We start from the raw sequence: 27,497 nt of genomic DNA on the forward strand, positions 1-27,497 counted from the left end.
GCAGGCGCCTGTAGTCCCAGCTACTCAGGAGGCTGAGACAGGAGAATGGTGTGAACCCGGGAGGTGGAGCTTGCAGTGAGCCAAGATAGCATCACTGCACTCCAGCCTGGGTGACAAAGCGAGACTCCATCTCAAAAAATAAATAAATAAATAAATAAATAAATAAACAAACAAACAAACTAGCAGAGCCAACATTTGAACTGGGGCAACCTGGCACCCCAAATTCCTCACTGCTCTTAATGGCTTCATTCTTCACGATGATCTGAGGTAGGAGGTCAGGTGCTTTAGGAAGGAGGCTGACTTGGCTTCTTCTTACAAAGTAAATAATTGTCATCTCCAAAGGCAGAGGCATAAGAGGTTTGGGGATGGGTTCGTGGCTGCAGAGCTCAGAGCTCAGTAGCAAAGACAAATATGACTAGTATACAGTTTCATCTTGCTTAGCGATTTACTGCCTATGTAGTCCTTTCATTCAAAATGTCTCATTTGAGTCTCCCAGTTGCTCTGTGGGTATGCCGAACCTGCATTATCCCCATTATAGAGATAAGGAAACAGAAACTCAAGGAGGTTATGACTTACTCAGAGCTCCAGAGCTGGACAAAACCCATGATAAAATATCCTGTACCTCTTGTCCCTCCCACCTCCACCTGTAGTTATCTGTCACTGAGTAACGATCTAAAAATTGCATAGCCTAAAGCAATGGCCATTTTGGTGACTAGCATGATTCTGTGAGCTTGGGCTCAGCTGGGTGGTTCTTTTGCTCTGTGTGATCTTGGCTGGGTCTGCAACCATCAGGGGGTTGACTGGTCTTAGAACAGCTTATGTGGTCACTTGTATGACTGTGGCCGTTGGTGCTGGTCCTTTGCTGGGAGCTCAGCTGGGGATACTGACTGACTGGAGTGCCTTGGTTCTCTGTGTGGTTTGGGCTTCTTAGAACGTGGTGACTGGGTTCTGAGAAGCAGTGTTTCAAGAAGCAGGAAGTGGAAGCTACTAGCCCTTTCAAAGCCTGAGTTTAGAATTCCTAGAATGTCACTTCTACCACATTCTATTGGTCAAAGCCAGACATGAGGCCGGCCCCACTTCAAAGGTGGGGAGAAAAGCTCCATCTCTTATTGTGAGGAGGGTATGTGTATAAAAAGAGAGAATTGTTGGAGACCACATTTGGGGACTGGGTCCCTCATCACCACCCCCATTATAATCGATTGAGCACCTACCATGGGTCAGCCAGGCCCCCAAGCTGGATGCCACAGCTACAGGAAAGGGAGACACCATTGTCTCTGCAGTTGAGGAGTTTGGATCTCCCTGCATACTAAATCCCTTCTTTGCGAAAGTGTCGACTCTGTCTTTCTCCTTTTGGATGTTGTATGAAAATTCAGTCCTGCCTTAGGATAAGCTCACTGGGAATCACAGCACTCCAGAAATTCTAGATTTCATTGTCCAGACCCTAGAAGATTCAATTTATGGGAATCCACAAATAATGACATACAGTGCTTGCTAGGCACTCTCATGGAGTTTGCTCCCTTATTATGAAACCCTGTCATCCATCACATCATCACCTAAAGCCCTGAAATGCCTGGAAGCCAAATACAAGTTACTTCCCAGTCTGGCATAATGGGCTCCCAGGGGTGGTGTCCCCAGGTCTCCCAGCATCAACTCTCCCTGTCCCGGCTCCTGCAATGGTGATAACATCTGAGGATAGATCGTGACTCCCAGACTTCTACCTGGCTGCCATCAGAGCAGGGTTCACATTGAATCCTCTGCTTGTGGGAACAAGGAGACAGTACCACAGCCCATGGATTTTCCAGAAACGAGTGACACGTTGTCAGGTGATGGGATCACGCTTGTCTTGAAGAGAACTTCCTGCTTTCTTTCTCCCCACTCTGGTGCCACCCGCTTCCTGCCAGCCCCCAGAAGCAATATTTCCTTGTGGCTTGATGTTTTGTAGCAAGTGGAAAACTATAAAATAAGCATTTGCTTATGAATTAATTTTTGGCACACACGGGGCTCAGCAGGGCTCACGGCACTTTCATATCCGTCCTTCGAGTCCTTGCCAATTTCTGTGTTCCTTCCTCCTAAGATGTTCCCACCAGTGTCTGGGGGAAGTTCCCTTCGCTTCCTCTTCCTTACAGAAGGACAGGGGCTGTCCTTACCTGGAATGAAGAGTAGGAGAGGCTATCTTTGGACATACCTCGTTTTTTATTTTTATTTTTTTAAGCCAATACAGATGTTTTGGGATATGTATGTTGACGTGCCCATAGAGAACCTCCTAGCACAGTATGGGGATAGATGGTTAAACATTTTTTTGGACTAATTGCTTCTGGTTTCAGAAGCACCGGGAATTTCATGTATCAAATGGCTGCCCACGTCTATTCCTATGCCAAAGTCTAGTCTACAGACACACCCGAAAAGGGTTTTCTTTTCTGCACGTAAGCAGCTAGAGATGGAAAATGTGAGAAGTGCTCCGTCAGGAAACTGGCCTGCGAATTCAGCAGAGAGAGTGATCCCTGGTTCATGAGGCCTTTCCTACACCACACTCTTTTTTTTTTTTTTTTGAGGTTGGCTTAAGAAATCAGCCCAAGAACCAGTGTTAGATAGGAAATCTCACATCCCTTCCAGAAGTCACTGCAACACAGTGTGGGAGGGACACGTTGGTTGGGCTACCTCTGACCCCAGTTAGCAGAGAGATGAGGGTGGAAAGGGTAATTTGATTTGCCTCTGCTGGAAACGGAAGGCCAGTTTGTGAGGAAGATCAGCCTTGGTTTGACAGGGCAGTCACCCTGAGGAGGAGGAAAAGATTGGTGTGTGAGCAAGTTACGTAAATGGGTGTTGTTTTTGGCAGGGAAGTCAGGAATGAGTCACTTCTGAGCGGTGTTTTCTAACCTCAGTTTTATCCATGTGGGAAAGGAGTGGAGCCAGCATTGGAGTCAGGGCAGCTCTCCTCCTGCATGTGAGGGGTTCGAGAGCTGTTGGCATTAAAGAAAGAGGGAGGCAGTGACTTGTCGCCAGCAGGCGTCCCCAGAGACCCTGCCCTTCCACTGAAGCTGTGAGGGGTCAGCAAAGCTGTCCCAGGTTGGCTCAAGGACCAGCTGGGCTCCTTTGAGAAATGGTGGAGTAAAGTTGGGGACTCGGGGAGGACCCCTGGAAGGAGAGAGCCTATCACATACAGGAGCATGGCCTTCAGACCACAATATTTGTGCTGGAATTCTAGCTCTGCCCCTGCCAGCCTTGAGTGACCTTGGGGTTTGTTAGAGCAACTTTGAAACTCAGTTTCCTCATCTGCAAAATGAGGGTTGGAAAAGCCTAGTCCCTTCCTTATGGAGTTGCAAACAACATGGGGGTAAAGTGTGTGGTCCGGTAGACATGTAGAGGTGCTGCCGGAGCTGCTGATTTTGTGGTGTGGGTACAGCCTGGGCTCAAGCCCTGCCTCCTACATGCCCACATCAGGACTCCTGGCGAAGTCCACCTCACTCATCCCACTGGTTCCTGACTTGGAGAACAGGATGGTGACAGTTCCCACCTCAGAGAACTCCTGAGATGGTTTCATAGACTATTTATAGAAAGCACCTCACGCAGCGTCTGGCCAATACAAAGATCTCAAGATGATGTTCTTATTTTTATTTGTTCGTATATGTTTTTAAGAGATGGGGTCTTGCTATGTTGCTGAGGCTAGACTTGAACTCCTGAGCTCAAGCAATCCTCCTGCCTCAGCCTCCTGAGTAGCTCGGACTATAGGTGCTGGCCACCATGCTTGGCTCTAATTAATAATATTTTTATTTATTTTAAATACATGCTGTATTTTATGAAAGTTGTTTTCTGTCTAAAATCCTACTTCTGATATTTTCCATTTTTGCGTAGTGGTTTATCATCCAGCGGGCCTGGGGGACGCTCTGTTTTATGTTATTTACACACTCAATTGACCCAAGTCCCTCTGACTGTATATTGAAAATGATTTTAGAACTCCAGGACATTGGGAAATGTCATTGCCTTGGGTACAGGTTATTTAGGTTGGTGCAAAAGTAATTGCAGTTTTTGCCATTAAAAGTAATGAGAGACATTCTGGGATGAAGCAGAAAGAAAAACAGCAATCTACTCACTTCTTTGTGGTTTGAAGTGCTCCCAGGCCCAGGCCATTGTCTTGTCTGTCCTTTTTTCCTTTCCTTTCTTTCCCTCCTTCCCTTCCTTCCCTCCTGCTTTCTTTGCCTTCAACCTGAACACCTCACACCCTTCTTCACCATTCCCAGGAAACTGGACTGTTACTGAACAAGAATCCTTGGGGATTTTTGGTTTAAATCCAGGTCTTCAGGAAGAAACTCAAAATTCACAAGTCATTGCATTCTTAGGCATATCAGACTTGAGTGAGCTCTCCTGCAGAAGAAGATAGCAGTTCCCACAGCTCTGCCCTGGTCATCCTTAGCGCAGCTCTCCTAGTGATGGCAGATATTAGGTAATGCATGCACCTACTGGCATTCAGTTTCCCAGTTCGGGGCAAGAAATTACGGCAAGAATTGTCAGCATCATTCATCCGTGAGTCCTTCCAGGTTGGTTGTAAGAGGCACAATCCCTTTGAGGTGGTCCCAGGGGAGAATGTGCATCCTGGTTCATGCTTCCAGAGGAGCTGGAGACCCAGCATGATTTTTCTTCTTTCCTGAGTAGTAGAACCAACAATATGGACAGAAGTGGACAGTGACATACATCTGCTTGTCTGGCCTTCCATGACAGGACTGCAACTGTTGAGGGGGAAGGGGGAGGGGAAGATCTTTGGAAGCAGAATGTTAATCTCCTTCCTTCCTGCGAAAGCTAGAAGCAGGAATTTGTATCTTGTTTGTTTGTTTGAGACAAAGTCTCACTGTGTTGCCCAGGCTGGAGTGCAGGGGTGCGATCGCAGCTCACTGCAACCTCTGCCTCCTGGGTTCAAGCAATTCTCCTGTCTCAGCCTCCTGAGTGGCTAGGACTACAGTTGCCTGCCCCCATGCCCAGCTAATTTTTTGTATTTTTAGTAGAGATGGGGTTTCTACATGTTGGCCAGGCTGGTCTTGAGCTCCAGACCTGAAGTGATCCACCCGCCTCAGCCTCCCAAAGTGCTGGGATTACAGGCATGAGCCACCGTGCACGGCTAAGAATTTGTTTCTAAGAGGAGATGTCTTCAGAGAGAACCTCAGGTTTTCCACGGTCTCTAAAATGTTACTAAAAGTGCAGAGAAAAATGACAGAGAAGACCTGGAAATTTTTGTAAAGCCATCAATTCATTTTATCCCACTGAATCCTCAACAGGTCCAGATATTATTATTTCTTTCTCTTCCTTCCGGTCTAGCAAGAGGTCTGTGTTCTTCCTAACTTTCTTTAGTGACTTCTGAGTATGAAATGCCTCTTGGGAACTGCCAGGCAGAGGATTGGTCAGTCCTCCTCTGGAGGTTCAGGGATTAGTAAATGGTAGCCCACGGGAAAAATCCAGACAGCCGCCTGTGTTTGTAGATAAAGTTTTATTGGTGCATAGCTGCAGTTTTTCCTTTGGGATTGTCCTAACTGCTTTCCTGCCTCAAGGGCAGAGTTGAGTAGTTGTGACAGACTGTGATGACCCTCAGCGTGTGAAATGTTTACCATTTGGCCCTTTGGAAAAATGTTTGCTGACCCCAGAGTTTGTTTAATCTTTACTACGTAGATGTTAAACTGCCTAAGGGAAAGAAACACAGTATTTTCCCTTTGTTCTGTGCTCCTCACCCCCTAGTATGGCAATTTTTAAGTAAATATTCACCAGATGAGCAATATCCTAAGTCCCAAGGTATGTTGGCCACTTACTCAGCTAATAAATGGGAATTCAAGGAAACAGGCTAGGGCGGGCCTGCCTCCCTGCCTGCCTCCCCGCCTGCCTCCCCGCCTGCCTCCCCGCCTCCCTCCCCGCCTCCCTGCCCGCCTCCCTGCCCGCCTCCCTCCCTGCCTCCCTCCCTGCCTCCCTGCCTCCCTGCCTGCCTCCCTCCCTGCCTGCCTCCCTGCCTCCCTCCCTGCCTCCCTCCCTGCCTCCCTGCCTGCCTTCCTGCCTGCCTCCCTGCCTGCCTCCCTCCCTGCCTCCCTCCCTGCCTCCCTGCCTGCCTCCCTCCCTGCCTCCCTCCCTGCCTCCCTGCCTCCCTCCCTGCCTCCCTGCCTCCCTCCCTGCCTCCCTCCCTGCCTCCCTCCCTGCCTCCCTCCCTGCCTCCCTGCCTGCCTCCCTGCCTCCCTCCCTGCCTCCCTGCCTGCCTTCCTGCCTGCCTCCCTGCCTGCCTCCCTCCCTGCCTCCCTGCCTCCCTGCCTGCATCCCTGCCTCCCTCCCTGCCTCCCTGCCTGCCTCCCTGCCTGCCTTCCTGCCTGCCTCCCTCCCTGCCTGTCTGCCTCCCTGCCTGTCTCCCTGCCTGTCTCCCTCCCTCCCTCCCTCCCTCCCTCCCTCCCTTCCTTCCGTCCTTCCTTCCTTCCTTCCTTCCTTCCTTCCTTCCTTCCTTCCTCCCTCCCTCCCTTCCTTCCGTCCTTCCTTCTTTCCTTCCTTCCTTCCTCTTTCCCTCCTCTCCTTTTCTTTCCTTCCTTCCCCTTTTCTTTTTTTTCTTGTTTTTCTTTTTCTCTTTTTCTTTCTCTTTCTTTTGCTTTCTTTCTTTCTCACTGTCTTTTTTTTCTTTCCTTCCTTCCCTCCTTCCCTCTCTTCTTCCCTTTCCTTTCTTTTCTTTCTTTCTTTTCTTTCTTCCTTTTGGTGGGGGCAGACAGGGTTGTTTTTTAAAAGACGTTTCCTTTCCTAGAGTGATCTCTGCTTTCCCCACATAGCCTCTGCCAGGATGTACTCCATCACTCCAGTTTAATACCTTTCAACACAGATTTGGGAGGCAGATAAAGCAGGACATTCCTTAGGGAATTGTCTGTGTAGCCTGAGAATCCGGACACCTGCGATTACAGACTTTTGATCTGTGAGCCCCCTCTGACCATCCTACCCCAAAGCATCACGTTTCCAGGTTAGTCACTCCCTTATGGCTTAATGCTGTGCTATTTCTGTGCCTCCTACAAACGTTTTCCTAGTGGTGAACACAGGGACTTCTCAGGGCATGTACAATTGACCTTAAAACATCTGAAATGTTAGAGCCCCGTCTCCAGCCTGTTTGCCTTCTTTTTCTACCGATCCCCTTGGGTAATCTCATCTACTCCCAAGGCCTCCCGCAGCCATTTATGCCAACACCTCCCAAAGATATAGCTCCCGGTCCCACCTCTCTGCTGATTTCTAGATTTCTGCTCAAATCCCTGATGGGCATCTCCACTTGTGTTAGCTGTAAGTTAGCAGGACCCCATGATGCCGTCATCTCCCTTCCCCCATTCCATTTGCTCTCTTGTGTTCCATAGCTTTGTCAGTGGACTCACCAACAGCCAAGGATACCCAAGCTAGAAGCTTTGCAGTCATCAGATTTCTTTTTCTCTTGCTTTTGCTCCAGGAACTAATCTGTGCCCACTTTACCTCCTGGGAGTTTAACCATTGTTAGGACTTACAATGAACCAGATAGTTGGCACTGTGAAGTCAGAGTGGCCCAGCTGGGAATGCAGGAGCTGCGGTTTGAAACTAGGCACTGTGGCTTCAGGACTCATATGCTTGACCACCAGGCTTGACCGCCTGCCAGCATGGGGCTGCTGAGCTCTGCACTTGCCAGCCTTTTCGCCTGGATAACTGAGTTAGCCTTTTAGTGGCCTCCCTGCCTCTGGGCATTTCTCTCTTCCACGCGGTTGTCAGTGATGCCCCCCAAATGGAACCCTCACCACTTGCTTCCCCATCTGAACAGCCTTCTGTGGAGTATGGAGTCCATGGCCTCCCTGACGGAACGCATCAGTGCCTTGCGTGATCTGGCCCCACCTGGGTTTCTCCACTCACTCCCCCACACTCATTGTCCTGCAGCTGCAACTCACGCCTGCCAATCCCCAGCGGGGCCATGAACTCAGATGCCTTTGCTCCGTGTGGACATGCCTTCATTCCCTTTGCCTGGAAGGCTCCCTGGGCCCTGATAGAAATGTCTCCTACTCTAGAAACTTCCTCTTATCCCCTGAGGCAGAGATAATGGACTGTGCTTCATTTCCTGCAGTAATGACCACACTTCAACTAGAGCTTGACTGTAAGACCCAAGGGGGCAGAGACCAAGTCTGTCTTCACCCCAAGTCCCCTCGAGGAGCCTCCACATGTGCTGGATGAAAGGTCTTCAGTGTGTACGTGATGAATCAGTGTGGATACTCCTACTGTGTAAATTATTCTGGGAATTCACTGAGATAATATGTGGAAGGCACTCAGCTCAGCATGAAGCTTTTAACACATGGTAACAGCCCATCCAAAGCAACTTTGCATACTTTTTGGTTGTTTATCTTCCCTCACCCACTAACTCACCCAATAGTGCACTTTCTTCTGAGGTCAAGTCTCCATCTGACTCCCCAGCACTCAGACTGTAAATGTAGAAATTGAAGTTCTGACCCAATGTGGCCACCATGTTACTTTAGCCTTCTTACCATTTCTGAATAGAAACATGAGGATGTGAAATGTGAACGTGTATTGTTGATGGTTATTACCATTTTAAAGGAGACCTTCTTTAGGTGTGGGAGGGAGTTAAGTTGATCTGATCCCACAGGAAATACATAATGTCAGCTTGGAGAAATATCCTTATGATGGCAGCAGTCCTCTTTTCTTCTTGTTTGTAATAATGATGGACAGTAGTGGTAACAAGTGCTCATGTGCCGGGGCTAGCCAGGAGTCTTCACTGCATGGTCTCATCCACTCTTCCTGGGGCTCCTATGTAGTAGGTACTGCTTTGATCCCTTTCTGCTAATGAGGAAATAGAAGATCCGAGAGGTAAGGTTATGTGCTCAGAGTCACAGAGCCAGCTGGTAGTTGTGCCAGGGTTTGTTTTCTGCCAGAACATGAGTTTGTAGCCTCTCTACCATGCCGTGCCACCTCCTTACTCCACCGATTTTCCAGGCACAGACATGGCCGCTTCAAGGACCTTGCATCTGTTTGCCAGGCAGGGTGGAATTTGTGGCTCCACATTTTGTTGTCTTTGATAATGGAGTCTTTGTGGGAGACACTGTGCCCTCCTGATAATCAGAAGGCAGTTCAAGTGGTCGGTGTATTTGCTTTGTTTATAAGGTCTGCCCATGAATTCTGGAGGAGGAAATCATGAAAGACTTTTCCTTTCAGACTGGGCATCTCATTTGCCAAATGACAATTATATGTGCTACATACATGTACTTCCAGCAAGTTCCAGGTTCCCAGGTCTTAGGAAAGTTAATGACAATAAGACTGTCCTACGGAACTTCCTCACTGTGGAAGAAATTGATAGCAGCTCATCTAATCAGGGCCCTTATGAAAAGTTAGATTAATAGCAATTTTTGTTTTTCGCTTGCATCTAAAGAAGCATATGTTCTTTGGCATCGTGTGAGGATTATTAGATCTCAACTTTTGCCCGTTTTGCTCAGAGAAGCTAAATGCACCAGATATTCCCCACATCTGAGTCTGTACTGGTTGAAGAATATTCATGTTTGGGGGAAGGGAAAGGAAGGAGGGTCTTCTCATTTTTGTGAAGTGCCCAGCACTGTGCATGGAGCCAGTAGGTACTCTATCTGGACTACATGGAATAGTCCCAATTGCAGATGAGGAAACTGAGTCTGAAAAAAGCCATGTGTCTTACCCAAAGTCACGCAGTCGGCAGAGCTGGGATGTGAACACAAGGCCCTCAGAAGTCTCTCAGCTTTCTACCATGCCAGCCAGCCTTTAAGTTACATGAGTCCAATGTGAGGGAGCTCTTCAGTGCCCTGTACCCACTTTGGAGCTCTGCCTACTAGAGAGCAGTGTCTATCTTGTTTTCGTTCAGGGTGGCAACAGGCCGCACTGATTATTTGATCTGAGAAGCAAGTAGTCACTGCTTGGTTAGCCAATGAGTTCTCAAGGTAGACCTATCAAATGGAGTGGAACAGAAGCACATTTTGTTTTATAACCATGTATGAGCTTTTCCTTAATTTCTGCTGGTGTCCTTCTGGTGGGTTCCTTCCTCACAATAGTTAGAGGAGAGCTTGTCCCCGATATAAGAAAGGTTCCTCAGTTATTGTTTCTGTAGGTTTTCTGGAATTCATCTTGAGGTTAAGAGTGAAGGCTGGGATGCACTGCAGAGCTATTGCAAACCCCTCTACTATTTCCAATTAGTGGATACATGTGTGAGTTGTATGCCTGTCTTATATTTACAAGAGGAAGTATCCCATTTAATTTTATTTTCACACCAAAAGCCCAAGTGTTAAGAGAACACGGTGTTTTAACACTCCCTCGGTTATCAGCTGCAGAGCGGAGGTTGTATATTGTCACATACAGTTTTTGGAGTATATTTCTACATTTGTTACCTGGCAACATTGCTGCATCGGGACGTGAAGTTGTATTGGTTCCTAGCAGACCCTCACTGTTCATACTGTAGAAGGCAGAAGTTGTTTTCCTCCACAGGGATTTAGAAGAAGGCACAAGGCTAGTGGGGTTTGGCTGACAGATGGGCTGATGCGCTTCAGTGACATGACCCAGAACCAGGCGCTGGGCAGGGGATGTGGACTCTTGTCCTGTCCCAACAACAGCTCCCTTTAACGCTAGATCTGGTTCCTCACATGTTAGACAAGGGTTAGTATTAGGTAACCTTGAATACTAATTCATGATTCTTTATCTTCTTGAAGTAAAAACAAAACAACAAACTTTTATTCTGGTCATTTTATGAGTCATCTGAGCACTTCCAGTACCGTAATGGCAAATAGCTAATAGATGGGTACCTTTTCAATTGCTCACATTGGATACCCAATTCCCTGCCTTAATTTATGCATTATTGTGGTTTTGACCACTTACTAGTTCTGATGAGAGAGGAAATCCCATAGTAGGAGTGACAGCCAGAGCATCTCTTGTTGAAGTAACCCCTTGAGCTGATTATAGCCCTATGGGGTATTTTGGTTTGCTGATATATGATACATTGAAAACACTGTATATAGAATTTTTCAAATGCTTAACTGGGGCCTCCATACACACTGAGGTCATTTTATTCCCCCCTACTTTCCACCTGTTTCACTGACACTTAACCCTGAAGACATTTGCATTGGAAACTTTGCATTATGTGTTTGAAAGTCCTCTCGTTTCAAGCCATACATTCTAAGACTCAGCAAAAGCTTATTGACACCAAGGGCATTGAATTCACCAGCACCTTTAACGTTTCTGGAAGAATGCTTGCTAGGGAAAAGTTCCCATGGTAACTGTTTTTAAAAGAGTTTTGTAGCATCAACAGGTTAGACGTGAAGTCAAAACCATGGAGCTCAGCAGCATACCCTATAAGCATGTACTCCTTTTTAACCACCCCCTAACAAAGACACTGAAGCGACCTGTTCGTAAGCCCTGACAGGCACTGGAGAGTCTAGCCAGGTTGGGCTGGATTTCAGGGGACCTGATTTGTGTTGCCCTGTGCAGTGCTCATTTCCATAAGCATCTTTAAGGAGAAGGCCTTTTCCATCCACTGGACTCTTACCGTCATGCCTGTTAAGGAACAAAAAGACAACTGATTATGCCTGGAGGGTATTTAGAAACCATCAGTTACCTTTGAATATACCTGTGGTGCTCCAACCTCCTTTAGAAAACCCAAGATGCCATTTTAATGATGCTTTGCTCTTGGGTATCAAATTTACTCCTTAATTTACCTCAGGAAATGTTCTAAGAGGAAGCCACAAGATTCCATACCTGCTGTTGTTGTTTTAGAGCTAGTGGATTTTTTTTTTTAATCCTCCGAGGAGGACTTGACCCTGAGGGTTCCTAACTTGGACGACCATGCAGAGCACCCTTAACTTGGAAATCTATATCTGCTGTTTAAACTTTAAGATGATTCCTATCTGGATTAAAGTCCTCAACCAGCAGGCCGAGGCAAACTCTAAAGAAAAACAAGGTCATGCTGCATTTTTTTTGGTAAGCACAGGAATCAACAAAGAGATGTTATATAACTTCTATTTATATCCTCCTTGCTCACTATCTGCAGGCAGACAAGAGTCGCTGAGAAGGGATTTAATGAGCTCTCTGGGTTTGCTCACCTTCCTGAGCTGGTAGGAACCAGCTTGTTCTCAAATGCGTCAGTAAAGAATCTGGCTGTGGGTGGGCGGCCAGGGTAGGTGGACTGAGTTGTTGCTATGGTGTTTTTTAATTCCCCTGTCTCTCAAAGATCTCACTCCCCCCTTCCCTGACTCCTTCCTTTTGCCCCCTTCCTTTCTTTCTTTCTTTCTTTTTTTTTAAATCTATAAGCTTCCTTGTTTCTCACACCTACTCATGATTCTTGGAGCTGTCTCCGGAAACAGAATATTTTCCCTCTTCTTCCTAACTGCTCAGCTCCCCCATTGTGTAGCCCCAGGACATCAGAAGTTGTTTTCTAAGGTATATTTTTTCCACCCTCCCCTGTTTCTTTTCCCGTGATTTTTTTTTTATTACCAACCCCTCCATCAGAGGGACCTATCCTAGGAGTCTTCCATCTTGCCTGATAGAAGTTTTCTCTGGCAGATTCCAAATTCAGATTGCTCCAAAACCAGATGAAGTGTATTGCTAGTTGGACAGTCGGTATGGCCTGGAGGAGAAGGGCCGTTTGTATTTCCATGCATCCTCCTTTGTCCTCTTGCCCTGGGTGGAGTGATGACGTCTCCATCTCCTCTAGTGTGTTAGAAAATAGAACCGCAAGAAAACAAGAGAATGGGTTTACCCCACAGTCATAATTCCTGGAGCTTGGGTAACTCCTGTTACCTGAAGGTTGCAGGTTGAAATTACTCAGCTTGCATTTAATTTAAAAAAAAAAAAAAAAAAAAAAATGCTGCCCCATCAGATTCTCAGCAGGGACGATGAATGCACCTTGCTGAGAACCCTATGGCTGCCCAGGGAGTGGCCCCCTGCACTCTGGCCGGCCTGGTGGTGGCCACAGAGGGTTTTGAGATGGCTCTGTGTTGTCCATTACATTCCCACCAGAGCAGAGGCACTTAGAAGATGTGAGTAGGGAGGTTAGGATAAAAAGTTCTTAGAAAAGAATACATAGTTCCATGAGGACAGGCTGAAAAAATTTTTTAAAAGCCAAACCCACCCCTGCCTTGCCCAGAAGTTGTGCAATCCTTAACAGCAGTAGCCTGTTTGAATAATCAGAGGCAAGCTGACTTCCCTTTATTAACTTCTGTTAGAGACATCTGCATAAAATATCCCCGGATTCCAGACCAAGTAGGTAATTTTTTTTTCCCCTCTGAGTAACTGGAGGGACTTTCCCTTTGGAAATCTTCCAGCAGAGTTAACTTCGTGGTTGAGACTGTTTTCTCATTATAAGTTGCCAACAGCTAGATTCCCGATGCAGGGACGACGAAGGCACCTCACATACACACTTGGACCCCCCGCTTCCCTGAGAACTGATTTGATATTCACAGTTACCTCTGGTTCTTCTGCCTTGACCCTCCTTTTCACTGAGAAATCTATGCCCGCTCACATTGCTCACATTTCCTGAGTTCCTCTGAGTTCCTCTTTGAAACTGTCAGAGGCTCTCTCAAAGTTTCTACCAATTTCCTATGCCTGGGTTTTAGACTTTTCATCAAGATGGCCCTGACACTGAAGGGGATAGTCCTGTAAACCCTCTGAAGTCTTCAAGCCTCTTTTTTCCCCTGGAATTCAGGACTTTAAAAATATATGTATTTGATTGCTGTTCGAGGAGGATGTGTTTCAGTTGCCCTTACCATACGGTATTTGAGAAATATGTTTTTATTAGCCTCCTTGCAACACAAACCCACAAACTGTTCAGCCCAGAGCTTGTAGCTATCAAGTCTGGGGAGGAAGCCAGGTTTGGAGACGGAAGGTGCACAAATGATCATCCCTCGTGGGCTGTAGTTAATAATGCAAGCCGCTATGTCACTGGGGCCGGGGTAGTTAACAGTTAACTCGATGGATTAAGGATCCCCAGCCAGGCTGAGCCCATCACAGAGTTATGTGCAAAAACCGGATAAGCCTGTAGAGGTGACACCACCACATCAGCCGCCTTTGGCTGGTCAGCAGTGTGTGCTGCATTTTCCCACTTAGCAGGAATTTGAAGCTTTCACATGCAGGGATCTTCTGGCCATAAAGTTATACTTCAGCTGCCATGGATGCAAAGCTTGGCTTGAGTGTTGTGGAATTGCACCTCCTTCAGGATTATTGTTCATTCATTAATATAGTAAAATTTTTTAAAAGAGAGAGAAGAGGCCTTGCTATGTTGACCAAGCTGGCCTTGAACTCCTGGGCTCAAGAGATCTTTCTGTCTCAGCCTCCGGAGCAGCTGGAACTACTGGCTTGTGCCACCACAGCCGGCTTAATATAGCAGATGTTTATGTACTGAGCACTCCCTGGGTGTCAGGTGCTGTACACGTTGGCATTAATACAGTCAGGGATGAGACCAACATAGCCCCTGTCCTCCTGGAGCTTACAGTCTTGTGGGAGACAGAGATAGGAAATCTGCTCATAATCAGCTAAATCACAGCTTCAGAGAAGTGTGAAGGGGAAGCAAACAGGGGCCACGAAGGGTGGTCAGGGAGGGCTTCTCTAGGGAGATGCCATTCAAGCTGAGGCCCAGCAGATGGGAAGAGAAGGAGCTGTGTGAAGAGTAGCAGAGGGCAAGAGTATTCCAGAAGTGGGTTGGCTTGTGCTTGGGATGTTGGAGGAGCTGAGTGAAGGAGGCCGACGTGGTCTACCCCATGGCGGTCAGTCGGGGGCAGAGCTGTGGAAAGTATTTGCTCCACCAAGGTGACGGGCTTGTCATCAAGTGGGGGCTGGATGAGGTGATCTCTGTGGTTCCTGCCAATCCCTAGTCAGTGCTTCTAAAGGGCACCAAGTTGGCTTGGGCCTGTCCCCTGCTTGGATATGCACTGCTGCTGCCAAAGCCCTAATATACAAAGCAGCTTTACCCAGATGAGTGCTGTGTGATTTCACCCTGCCCTGCTCTAGCCTCTTGGCCATCTGTACATCTTACTGTCAGCTGCCAGGGATGCTCTCTGTGACCATGTGGAAGTTACCTGCTGGGCCAGCACACAGCAAAATGGGTCTGTGGGTGGGGAGACACGAAAAGCCCCAGCACATTCTGCTCAGGACCAGACTTGGCTGTACCCGAGAGTCATTTGAGTTGGGAAGAACTGGAGTTGACTAGGGTGACTGCAGAGTCTTCATCAAGGAGGCACTTGCTTTGCTTGATGCTTTGCCATCTGTGAGCCAGTGTCCTTGCCTCCAGCAGGCCAGGGTGGATTTGCTTTTTTCGGCTTCTACGGCCAAGTGTCCTTGTCACAGGTGTGTGGAGAGCAGAGAAGGGAACGTGGCTGGTGTAGACATCCTGCTGGTACTGTGTGGGCTCTCACCTGTTTTCTCTCCTGTACTCCTTGCAATAGAGCCTCAAGTGGTTCTCCTCCTCTTTCTCCATTGCAGATGAGGAAACTGAGGATAGAAGTTAATAAATGAGCTGTCCAAACCCACCTAGTTCCTAAGTCACCCCTTTGCATACGTTTCTACCTTGCTAAAGATGCAGGATAGAGAGCTCTGTCACTGAGCCATGTGACTGCACAAACACAGAAAATGGGTTGGGCAAGGAATATTCTTGGCATCAGTATACATTTCAAGTTGAATTCCCTGGGAACTCTGGAGCATTGAGGACAGGAAACATTGATTGGTGTTGATTCATTGCCCCTCGGGTACACAGAATGGAAATAAGACCTGGGGAGTTGGTCCCAGAGATCAGCTCCCCTAACCCTGCATCTCCTACTTCAGCCCTCGCTCTTCACGATGCAGATTGCCACCCCCGTGGAGGAATAGCACCCAAGTCACTGCCAGGTCCTCAGCACTAGACCCTCCTCCCGGGAGGATGACTTAGTGATAGAATTTTCCAAGCACCTCTTGTATCTCTCTTTTCAGGGTTCATGAGACAAGGTAGAGGTCTGATGAGGAGGTCTTCGTGCCTTCTGGTCACAGTTCCCACAGTGATCATGTGGGTGAGCCAAGACAGGACCTGAGAGTTTCACAAGAGCCACGAGAGGATACTTGTCATTGAATCGTAGAACCAACCCTGGAAGCCACCCTCGGAGGCTGGCATGTGTCTCCTGCAGCCCAGACATGCAATTCACATTGTTCATTCCTTCTTTATGGACTGAAATTTTAAAGCCCCTCTGATTCCTTGGGCAAAAGTCTTTCCTGAGATCTAACCAAACTCTCCTTTGCTTTAGAGTACCTTTTTAATAAGCCTCATGTTGGCTTGAACAGCCACCAGAATACCTTCTTGCCCTCCTGGAGGATTACTAAGGAGCTTCCTACCACAGTCCCCTTCCACTTCAGGCAAATTTTGAGGTTGCGTCTATTTTATGTCTGTTTTCAAAGGTGTCGTCGATTTGCCACTCCACTGGTCATCTTTGTTTTGTCTGGAGGCTTTCCAATCTTCATGACTTGGCTGGACGAGACAGACGGCGGTGCCATGTATCCCCACAGAAGATACTGGCCTTTGGCATCTGTTTGACCACTGAACCCAGAGAAAATTTGGAGTGTCCTTAACTTCTTGTTCCTGGGTCGGAACCACAGGGTTCTCCAGAGTGGTGGCTGACCTATTTCTCTGAAATCCAGTTTTCCTGTTAAATATTGCTGGAAACAGTGGTTGCCAGCAGCCTGCCTACACCATCAGAGGCTTCCTAAGATAATACGTTTAAATTTATTTTTTAGGAATTACTGTTTGTTGGTTGAGTTGTTGATGAATATGTGTGACACAGTTAGTGTTCTGATCCACACAGGGTGTAGGGGACCGCGTTGCTTACCAGACAGGGCAGAGCTTTCCCAGTAAGTCCCAGTTCCCGTGGGCACTGGGAGACAGGAAAGGAGAGCTGTGAAGCTTTCTGTCTCAGAAGAAAGGTGTTTTTTTTCCTCAGTTTAAAACATTTTTTTTTAGACATGGGATCTTGCTATGTTGCCCAGGCTCGTCTCGAAATCCTGGGCTCAAGCAGTGCTCCCACCTGGGCCTCCCAAACTGCTGGGATTACAGCTGTGAGTCACCACACTGGACCCTGAAACGTGTTTTTAATAGAACAGGTTAGACTTTGTTGCCTGAAGAAAACTGAATTCACCTTGAAAATCATCATGAAGATCCCCTGCCTTAGCCTTGACCCTGGAGCTTAGGCCCTTCCCTAGAGCCCAGTGACCAGATTAATAAGAGTGAAGGAACGGTTCCTTGTCTGCCACCTTTTCTCTCAGGTGTCCGGCATAGCGACGGGCGTCTGCCCCACCCTTACCTGGCAGGGTAGTTGAAACTGGTTTGTCTCTCACTTGTTAAGAGGTGACTGTACAGTGTGGATGAGGGAGGACCTTGTTTCAGAAAAATGAAATTGAAATGTTGACACCTCTCCAATACAGACTTGCTTCACTTCATCACTTCCTTTCTACTTGGAAGTTATTTCTGAACTCATTAAAGCTGGAAACAACCTGAGAGAGGTTGGTAAACTGAGAGCTGCAGATGTTGGCTGGTTGAAAGCCATCAGACCTTGCAAAAAAGTTTTTGTTGGGGTGAGTGATAATTTATGCCAAGAGAGTGTCCAATTCTGAATGCCCATTGTATTAATGATTAGACCCTTTTCATAGGTCAGAATTTTACTGAAGTCCAGACTGGTCTAAAGTGTTGGAAAATGCTTTATGTGGAAAGGCTTGGGATTGTTTGAGAGGAGGGTCTGACACAAGCTTGTATTCTGCCTTTGGGTGTGTTAAACTTTGACAAGTGGAAGCAACGATGTTTATCTCTGCACATGCAGAAATTTGGCTTCTATAGCTAGTGAAATTTCAGCCAAATTTTTTTTAACTTTAGGTTTGGGGGGTACCTGTGAAGGTTTGTTATATAGGTAAACGCATGTCACAGGGGCTTGTACAGATTATTTCATCACCCAGGTACTATGCCTAGTAGCCAATAGTTATTTTTTCTCCTCTTCTTCCTCCTCCCACCCTCCACCCTCAGGTAGATCCCAGTGTCTATTGTTTCCTTCTTTGTGTTTATGAGTTCTCATCATTTGGCTCCCACTTATACGGCAGAATGTGCGGATTTGGTTTTCTGTTCCTGCATTAGTTTGCTGACGATAATAGCCTCCAGCTCCATCCATGTTCCCACAAAAGATACGGTCTTGTTCTTTTTTTATGCCATCCAAACTTAAAAAAAAAAAATCTACATTGTGATGGTTAATGGGAATTGCTATTCATTGTGTTTTTGCTGTCAACTTAGAAGCCATTCAACCTACCAGAACCAACTGGAATTATCACTGGATGCAATTTGGATACTAGTCTTTGTCCATTTACATAACACCCAGCTCCTTTCTGGATCCACTTATCTTATACCTTCCCTGGAAAGGGGTATTGTTGTTAGACAACTGTAGCACCTTCCGTCTGAGTAGTTCTTGGTAGTAATCAAAGTGTTTTTCACACCTAATGTTTCATAACAGCCTTACTGGGCCCCAGCTTCCATGTGATGCTGACATGGCAGGTGGTAGGACCCTCATTTTTTAGCTAAAGAACCCAGGGCAGAAATGAGGTTAAGTAAATTGCCCATGATCACATGGCTGGATAGCAAGGAGCCAAGGCCAAAATTTTTAGGTTTCCCGACTTCCAGTTCTCTAGGCACGCTCTGCCTACTCAGGTGTGTTTTATTACCTAGTTCACGGTTCCTGGTCTTTGAGTTTTGATTGTAATCACTGGTTTCTAAAAGAAGGACTCCAGACCCACAGCAGTCATTGTGTGACAATGGTTTTGTTAATAACTGATTACCCCAGCCCTGGCAGCCCTTCAGCTTGCAGAAGGGGATTGTTTGGGAGCCCATATTAACAAATGTATTAAACGTCATGGGAAAGTTGAGGCATTCAAATGCATGTGTGCCTTCCGCCACTATTCTTTACTGTGAGAGGAGCCTGTTTATGCCTCTGAAAGACCTGGTGGGTAGGGGTAGGGGTGGGGTGGATTATAAAATGCCAAAAGGTGTTCAGAACAGGACAGACTCCTGCTCAGGAGAGAGGCGTTTAACAGAGCTAGTGGTTGGGAACAGGGCTGAGGCGTCAGACAGGTGGGGCTTGGGTGCCAGGGCACTCATTAGGTGGATGACTCAGCAGGCTACTTCTTGGGGCCTCAGTTTCCTCATCTGTAAACTGGGAATGATAATGGCACCTACCCCATGGGGTAGTTCTGAGGATTAAATGAGATAATGCACATAAAGCACTTAGCACCCAGCAAACTGGAAACGTTCAGTTGCCGTTCACTATAATAAAACTTGCAGAGAGAGGGTCCCTAGGGAGTGGCGAGTTCTCAGTTAATCACAGGTGTAGGAAGACAGCCAAGGTAAGCCCCACCTCTTGGTAGCCACTGGCATTGCTCTGTCACCCACAGAGTATCTGTTCAAGCTGGGCAGGAGTGGGTTAGTCTGGTTGGAGATGTCCCCTGAAATCCCTGAGACTCCCAGAGTTGATGTGGAAAGGGAAAAATCAAAGATGCCCACAGAGAAGTTACCTCAGCCCGTGGAAACTCCAGCTTTGGCTCACTGTTCAGCAGCCACATTTTTCAAATTCTTGGCCTTAGTGTGAGAACTTAAATCATTTTGCAGCAGATAAGTGAGCAGCCATGGTGTCGTGGGCTGGATGGGTCAGGGCCGTGTCTTATGAGGCAGTGAGATGGAAAATCCCATTCTCTGGATTCTCTCAAGGCCCAGAGCGAGGGCTTCTGAAAAGTGGACCAACTTTCAGAGCGGATGGAAATGCTTTTCTTTGGGGAAGGATCCGAGTCCCACAGTCGTCACTCTGTGCTGGACTGCTCCCCTGCAAGCCATCCCCACTCCCGCCAGGCTCCAGCCTGGGACACATACATCTATGCTCCCCACCACTGCCCTGTCCTGCAGCTGAGACGCTGCAAAGGGGCTCCTCCCCCAGAATGGCCTGGTGGCCCAGGAAGGGACAGGTAGGCTGGCTCACATTCCAGGAAACGCCATGATCCTTGGACTGCAAAGCCTGGCTTCTCCTCTGAACTTCCCGAATTCTCGGAAAGATGGCTTCATGGGTATATGTCCAGGTCGTGGAGAAGACTTGTCTCTCCTATTCTTCTCTCCAGGACCACTTGTTTACACAGTTTGATTAGGACTGTGACCTCTTGCACCTAAAGAAAGGAGTGTCCCCCTTTGAACTAGGTAATAAAACACACCTGGCTAGGCAGAGAGTGCCTGGAGTGGAAGTCAGGGAACCTAAATTATGGCCTTGGCTCCTTGCTATCCAGCCATGTGATCATGGGCAATTTACTGAACCTCATTTGTGCCCTGGGGTTTTTAGCTGAAAAATGAGGGTCCTACCACCTGCCATGTCAGCATCACATGGAAGCTGGGGCCCAGCAAGGTTGTTATGAAACATCAGTTGTGAAAAACACTTTGATTACTACCAAGAACTACTCAGATGCAAAGTGCTATATGTCTAACAATAATACCCCTTTCCAGGGAAGGGTAAGATAGGTGGATCCAGAAAGGAGCTGGGTGTTATGTAAATGGCCAAAGACTAGTGCCCAAATTGCATCCAATGATAATTCCAGGCCCTCTGTCTCCCTGCTGTCACCAGGGTGGCCACCACTGTCTGCTAGCCCCTAACCTCAGGGTGGCTCTTGTTCTTGAAGCGAGGCAGGCTCATCATAACCATGATCCATGGCTTTGCAAGGACTTGCGGGGCCAGGGGAGGATGGGGAGCCAGGCTAATTAAGCAATCTTTTATTATTTTCAAGCCTGATCCGAAAAGGTAGTTTTGTTATTCTTTTAATCTAAGACCCTGATTCATTGGCCCCTCTGCAGCTCAGTCAACCCAAGGAGGGAACATTGTGTACTTGATAATTAGCAGAAGGTGAGAATGTAAACTCGGGTTGTGGTTTCAACCAGCCACACCCCAGTGTGGTCAAAAGTAACTGTCTTGGGCAGTCAGGAGAGGGAGGTTCTGTGTGACCCTGGCAAGTCCCTTTCCCTTTCTGGGCTTCAGTTTCCTCATCTGTGGAATGTGGAAGGATGGCCGATGTGGGTGGTTTTCAAGTGCTGCTCTCCTGGAGTTCCAAGGAGTTTCAATGGCGAGAGGGAGGAGACCCTCTTTGCTCTGCTTCATGTGGATCTGTTTTGCTTTTTCTCTTTTATCTAGGGGGGTCTTTATCTAAGATGGTGTTTGGGGACTGGAGAGGGAGCACGTTCCCCTGCTAAAAAAGGCATTTGGAAACTGCTGGAATCCAGTGCTTCCAGCTGCAGGGTTCTGTGATCTGTGTTCTCTTTGCTTGTGGTTGAAGGTTGGCTGACAGCAGCCATGCCCACTTCCTGTTCCCCCTTCCCAGTGGATTCAGGATGGAAACGGCCACTGCCGGGGTCACTGCCTACCCTGCCCCTGCCCTGGCCTTTTGCTTAAAGCATATTGGGTCAGACCTGTCATCAGGGATGTCTGGGACTGGCGCTGCGGATCTGCCCACAGACCAGCTTCGTGTCTTCTGCTTCCCCTGCCTTTGACTCCGGCCTCACTGCTGGGGCTGGTTGTCTGTGTTGGTTCAACATGCAGACAGGAGGAGAGTTGGTTGTGGCTCTGCCACAAGTCACTGACCTCTCCTAACCCCAGCTCTCTCATCTATAATGTGACAGATTTATGAATGATGATATCTGCCTTGGCAATCTCCTAAGACTCTGGTGAGACAGCTTATATGGAAAGGGCTCTGGAATCAAATGTGATTTGGAGATGACTGGAGGGTAAGGAGGGGTCAGCCTGGGGGCGGGCAGATGCTGTTCCCTGTGGTGGAGAGGCAGCCTCAGAATGTGGCCCCTCTACAGAGTTCCCCAGCTTTCTGGGAACAAAGCAGACTTTCTGTTATCTTTTTTAAATTATTATTATTGTGATATAATTGACATATAATCATCAGCACAGATTTTAAATGTAGACTTTGATTAGATTTGACAAATGTTTTTATACCCATTATACTAGTTTTCTGTGGCTGCTGTAACAAATTCCTACAAACTTAGTGGCTTAGAGTAACCAAATGTATTGTTTTATAAGTTCAACATGAGTCTTACTAGCTAGACGAAAGCAAGTGCTGGCAGGCCAGCGCTCCTTTCTGGAGGCTCTAGGGGAGAAGGCTTCCTTGCCTTTTCCAGTTTCCAGAGGCCACCCACATCCCTTGGCTTGTGGTCCCTTCCTCCATCTTCAGGTTTAGCAATGGTGAGTGGAGGCCTTCTCACATTGCCTCTCGCTACCCACCTCTCCTGCCTCCTGCCTCCACTGTGAAGGCTCCTTGTAATTATGTTGGGCCCACCTGGGTAATCCAAGCTCATCTCTCTACTTTAAGGTCAGAGATTAGCAGCTGTTGTTCCATCTGCACCTTTAATTCCCCTTCGCCACATAAGGCAGCATTTTCACAGGTTCCAGGGACTAGAACATGGACATGTTTGAGGGGGCCATTCTGTCTACCACACCTGTGAAAGTGCCGATTTAATCAAGATGTTTCTTTCCTTCCAGAAAGTTGTCTTATTCCCATTTATAGTCCTTTTCTACTCACAACCCCCTACCTCCCAGAGGCAACCACCATTTTGGTGTTTTTTTTGAACGTTTATTTTAGATTCAGGAGGTAAATGTGCAGGTTTGTTATCTGGGTATATTGTGTGGTGCTGAGGTTTGGGGTACAAATGATCCCATCACCCAGGTGATGAACATCGTACCCAAGAGTTTTTCAACCCTTGCCCCCGCCCAAGTACTCCCCAGTGTCTCTTTTTCCCCTCTTTATGTCCGTGAGTACCCAATGTTTATCTCTCACTGACAAGTGAGAAAATGTAGTATTTGGTTTTTTGTTCCTTCATCAATTTGCTTAGGAAAATGACCCCCAGCTGCATCCATTTTGCTGCAGAGGACCTGATCTCAATCGCTTTTATGGCTGTGTAGTATTCCATGTTTTATATGTACCACATGTATCCAGCTCACTGTTTGTGGGTGCCTAGCAACCATCATTCTGATTTCTCTCACCATCACCTGATGTTTTCTGTTCTGGGCCAGGTTTATGTTGAAGGGCTACCTCACATCTGCCAGGTAGGGTGGAGTGAAGAGTTTGAAAAAGTAAAATCTCTGATGATTTGCTCTTGGTCAGGGTGAAGAGGGATGAATTGAAAGAGGTTCGGAGGAGGGGGAGAGAGGGAGGCGTTGTCGTGTATAGAGGGGCCCTGCTTCAGGAGCCTGGGGCGGGGAGGCTGTGCACCCACCTCCTCTGCTCTCAGCTCCCACCAGCCGTAGGGAGGCAGTCCCGAGGAGGACACTCCACTCCCCACCCACACCCTGCATCATTACAGAAAGAGGCTTAATGAACAGGTCTGGGACTGTGTGGAGGGCTCTTGTCTCTCTAAGTCTAGGTCACACCAGGTACCAGAGGGGGCAGGTGAACGCCTCCAGCAGCCACAGCCAGCAATTCCAGAAGGCCCTCCCTGGGGACAGCCACCCCTCTGCCTCCCGTCACTCCTAGGGTATGCCCCTTCTAAGGAGAAGTATGTTAGTTCTTTACCCACACTACCATCATGTTTCACTTCTACTCTCGCAACAGATACCACTGCTTCTCTTCTAGAAACCCCACTTCTTCCTTCGGGGGTACCTTTTTAAGTTTTTTATTTCATTGGGACAGAAGCCTCACTATGTTGCCCAGGTAGGCCTTAAACTCCTGGGCTCAAAAGATCTTCCTGCCTCAGCCTCCGGAGTAGCTGGGACTGCAGGCGTGCGCCCCAGCACCCGGCTTGGAGTGTCTTTATTTGGCTTCTCAGTCAGGGGACTTACACCTTAAGCCCTTGCTTGTCCTCCCTGTTAGAGCTGTCTTCACCTGAGTATCCTGGGGAGACTGCGTTCTTCGTAGTTGGGTATCTTGGGGCTGTGCTAAAATATTTGATGTGTACTATCTTTCAGGGCCCCCTGAGCTCTCCAAAGGAATAATCATTGTAACCAGCTCTGTGGGTTTTTGGGCGAGATAACATGTGAAGGTTTGCCTGAGCTCCTGGTAGCTCGAAAGCAGTCAGTGAGTGTTAGCTATCGTGTTACTGTGGTGATCTCACTGAGCCTTCATAACCATCCATGAAGTACAATTGTTACCCATTTTGCAGATGAGAAGATTTGGGTTTCGGAGACATTGTCACTTCCTAAGGTGACCCTCGCTAGTAAGTGGTGGAGCTGAAATCCAGGCCTTTCCGACTCTGGAAACACAGCTGTCACCTTGATATCGTGTCCTAGCTGCTCGCAGGGTTACCTTCACCTTGGGGTTTTCACATTCTACTAATGTAATGGTAGTAGAAAAACAAAATTAACACCATCAGTTTGCACTGTACTGAGCACTTGGCATGCATCGTGGCAGCCCTTCCATGTGGATTGAGAGAGGCTGGGCAGTGTGCCCAAGGCCACAAAGCCAGTGGGTCAAGGACCTGGGACTCACACCCAGGAAATCTGATTGCAAAGTCTGCCCTGCTAATTCCTCTGTTAAGAAACGCCTTCCCAGTGTGGCAATTCCTCAAAGATTTAGAACCAGAAATACCATTTGACCCAGCAATCCCATTGCTGGGTACATACCCAAAGGAATATAAATCATTCTGTTATAAAGTTACATGTATGCATATGTTTATTGCAGTACTCTTCATAATAGCAAAGACATGGAATCAACCCAAATGCCCATCACTGATAGATTGGATAAAGAAATTGTAGTACATAAACTATGCAGCCATAAAGTGTGGAATACTGTGCAGCCATAAGAAGGAATGAGATCGTGTCCTTTGCAGGGACATGGATGAAGCCAGAAGCCATTATCCTCAGCAAACTAATGCAGGAATAGAAAACCAAACACCGCATGTTCTCACTTATAAGTATGAGCTGAACAGTGAGAACACATGGATACAAGGAGGGGAACAACACACACTGGGTCCTGTTGGGGGAGGCGGGGGTTGAGGGGGAGCATTAGGAAAAAGAGCTAATGCATGCTGGGCTTAATATGTAGGTGACGGGTGGGTTGATAGGTGCAGCAAAGCACCATATATTTACCTTTGTAACAAACCTGCACATCCTGCACAGATACCCCAGAACTTAAAAAGTTGTTTAAATTTTAAAAATTTATTCAAACAGAATTTTAAAAAAGAAATGTCTTCCTTCTGTTAAGGCACTGGTTATATTTCTCCTTTTGATACCAAGAGTAGTGTAACTGAGCACACCTCTCATTTCAGCTTGACCTCAGAGCCCGGCCTGGGACTCCTCTGAATCCTCATTCCCCATTCTCCAGTTCCCAACCTATTCTCTTTTTGATCTTCTGTGCTTACTCGTGTCTTCTAGACTTTATTATCCCTTTTATTATTTTATTGAGCACATTCTATCGATAAAGCTGCTTCGAGCAAGTGAGTACTGGAATCAGTAATGCGAAACAAACACACACAGCAGTGTGGCGTTCTCAGTGCCTGGCCCTGCCTCATCTCATAAGAGCTTCCCTTACCCTGACCCTAGCGGTTGACAGCCGTTGGGTCACCCGGCTGGCCGTCAGACAGTGCGGTCTGTGGCAGGCTATCTGTGTGTGTCGCGTGGCGCTGCTATCAGATGACAGATGGCGGGCTTTATTTATTCATTTGCTTACTTAGTTGAAGGGCTTTTGTTTCCTTGAATGACCAGATTGTCCAAAATGCTTTTAAAGCTGCTTCTATGCCACAAGAACAGGGTTGGGATACAACTGAAGCTAATGGTCCTGCACGGCCACCTTCTGGTGCACCCCCGCTTTAGCAGGCAGTCCCCTGTGAGCCCACATGGGTGAGATGTTGGATGGCCTGTCTTGGTGGGAAATTCAGTCACCATAATTAGGTGGCTTCAGGTTGCATTCTTTGTACCCACCATTTTTTTGTCTCTTTTGTTGATCTGAGGGTTCAAGAGCTCTCAAAGAAGTGAACAATTGAAAGTTGCTTTCTCTTATTTGAGCAATTTTCTAGAATTCATTTATTTTGGAGATTTATTTCTGTCATGTCCACCAAATATAAAAAGGATCCAACTGTGGGGAGGGAGGCATCCGGTTATGGGGAGCCATAAAGTGTTGGGTTATATTCATTCTTTTGTCAAATAATCATGGAGTGCCTTCTGTGTGCTGGGTCTCTTCTAGGAGCTCTGGGGGCAGCTGAAAACCACTGAGGTGAGGCATCTGCCTTCATAGGGCTTGCACTCTGCATAAGACAGACAGTAAGCAGGTGAACAGCCAGTGCGACAGTGCAATTCAGAGGGCTCGATTGCTGTGAAGAAGATAAAACGGGGCATGGAGAATAAGCAGTAGGCTTGGGAGCTGCTGTAGGGGCAGCCTCACTGAGCAGGTGGCATTGGTGGCGGGCCCAAAAGATGAGGAGCCCTAGCCAGGGGAAGAAGCAGGAATATAAGAATAGGGCAGTGGCATTGAGTGTCTGCCACAGCACTGTTTACCAGCAGCCTCCTGGGTCACTTTTGTAGGGATAAAAGGCTATTTAGTAAATAGTTATTATGGTGTTTATTGAATTACTGTGTGTTTTCCTCCTGAGACTGTCAATTTCATGGGGGGAAGGTCTAGGCTCGTTTTTGCTCACTTCTCTTATAACTGACATAGTGCCCACCTCGTGACAAATGCAAAAATAAGTAGTGGGTGGGTGGGTGGATGGATGGATGGATGGATGGATGGATGGATGGATGGATGGATGAGTAGGTAGATGGATGAGTGGATGGATGGATGAAATAGCAGGAAACCTAAAAGAAAAGAAAATAGGCAATAAAGGGCAATGGAGGACACTACAGACTTACCTTCGTTCCAGAGTGGGAATCGTGAAGGCCTCAGCGACACGCAGGGTGACAAGGCCAAGCACAGGGGAGGTGGTAACTTGTGTCCTGGCATTTGGCAGTGGCTGGAGAGAAAACAAACCAGGGAGCACAGGCAGGAAGGATGGATCCTGTGCTGTAAAAAACAACCAGAGGTAAAGAAGAACAGTTAGAAGGAAGAGAAAGGGCACGACCAAGAAGTGCATTGTGGGCAGACGGGACAGATGTTTGTCCACAAAGTGGGTGAGTCGATGGCTGGAAGAGTCAAAGCAGCTGAAGTTGCATGTTGATGATGGAAATGTGGTGGTTCCCTAGGGCTCTGCTGAATCAGGCATTGGGGTGTGTGTATGGGTGAGTTTCAAGAGTTAGGGGGCTTCGAGAAGGTGATAAGATTTAAGATCTTTCTGGGATTGGAAGCCTAGGACTGCCTTCTATAGGGAAGTGCCATCTTTCCAAATGGAAGGATTTGAAATTGGCAGAAGATCCCCTGGAAGAAGCAAATATATTGTTTGGAGCTTTGTTTTTTAAATGACCGTATTGTATTTTTATGTAAATAATTTACAACAGTGTGGTGTTTGCAAAGGGGTGAAAAGCGAATACTCATAAATGAAGTTGAGATACCATGTTGTGTTTTTCCATCAACAGTGTATACTA

At 47.3% G+C, this 27,497-nt stretch overlaps 1 protein-coding gene and 1 long non-coding RNA gene across 4 annotated transcripts in view; one reads left to right on the forward strand and one right to left on the reverse strand.

Moving 5' to 3' along the window:
* The window catches only part of ITPR1 (inositol 1,4,5-trisphosphate receptor type 1), a 355,769-nt gene that overhangs the window by 246,009 nt on the left and 82,263 nt on the right, over nt 1–27,497 (forward strand). The window lies entirely within an intron of this gene.
* LOC102121980 (uncharacterized) overlaps nt 7,409–27,497 on the reverse strand; it is a 141,516-nt gene continuing 121,427 nt past the window's right edge. The window contains exons 4-5 of one of the 2 annotated variants that reach the window (XR_012431366.1): nt 26,829–26,979; nt 7,409–11,526 (exon numbers count right to left, since the gene is read on the reverse strand). This is a non-coding gene — a long non-coding RNA (uncharacterized lncRNA). Of the gene's footprint in view, nt 11,527–12,508; nt 12,679–26,828; nt 26,980–27,497 lie in introns of those variants that run through there. The other variant, XR_012431368.1, reaches the window with a different exon arrangement.

The sequence above is a fragment of the Macaca fascicularis genome, chromosome 2 (genome assembly GCF_037993035.2).
Source record: "Macaca fascicularis isolate 582-1 chromosome 2, T2T-MFA8v1.1".
Lineage (NCBI taxonomy): Eukaryota > Metazoa > Chordata > Mammalia > Primates > Cercopithecidae > Macaca > Macaca fascicularis.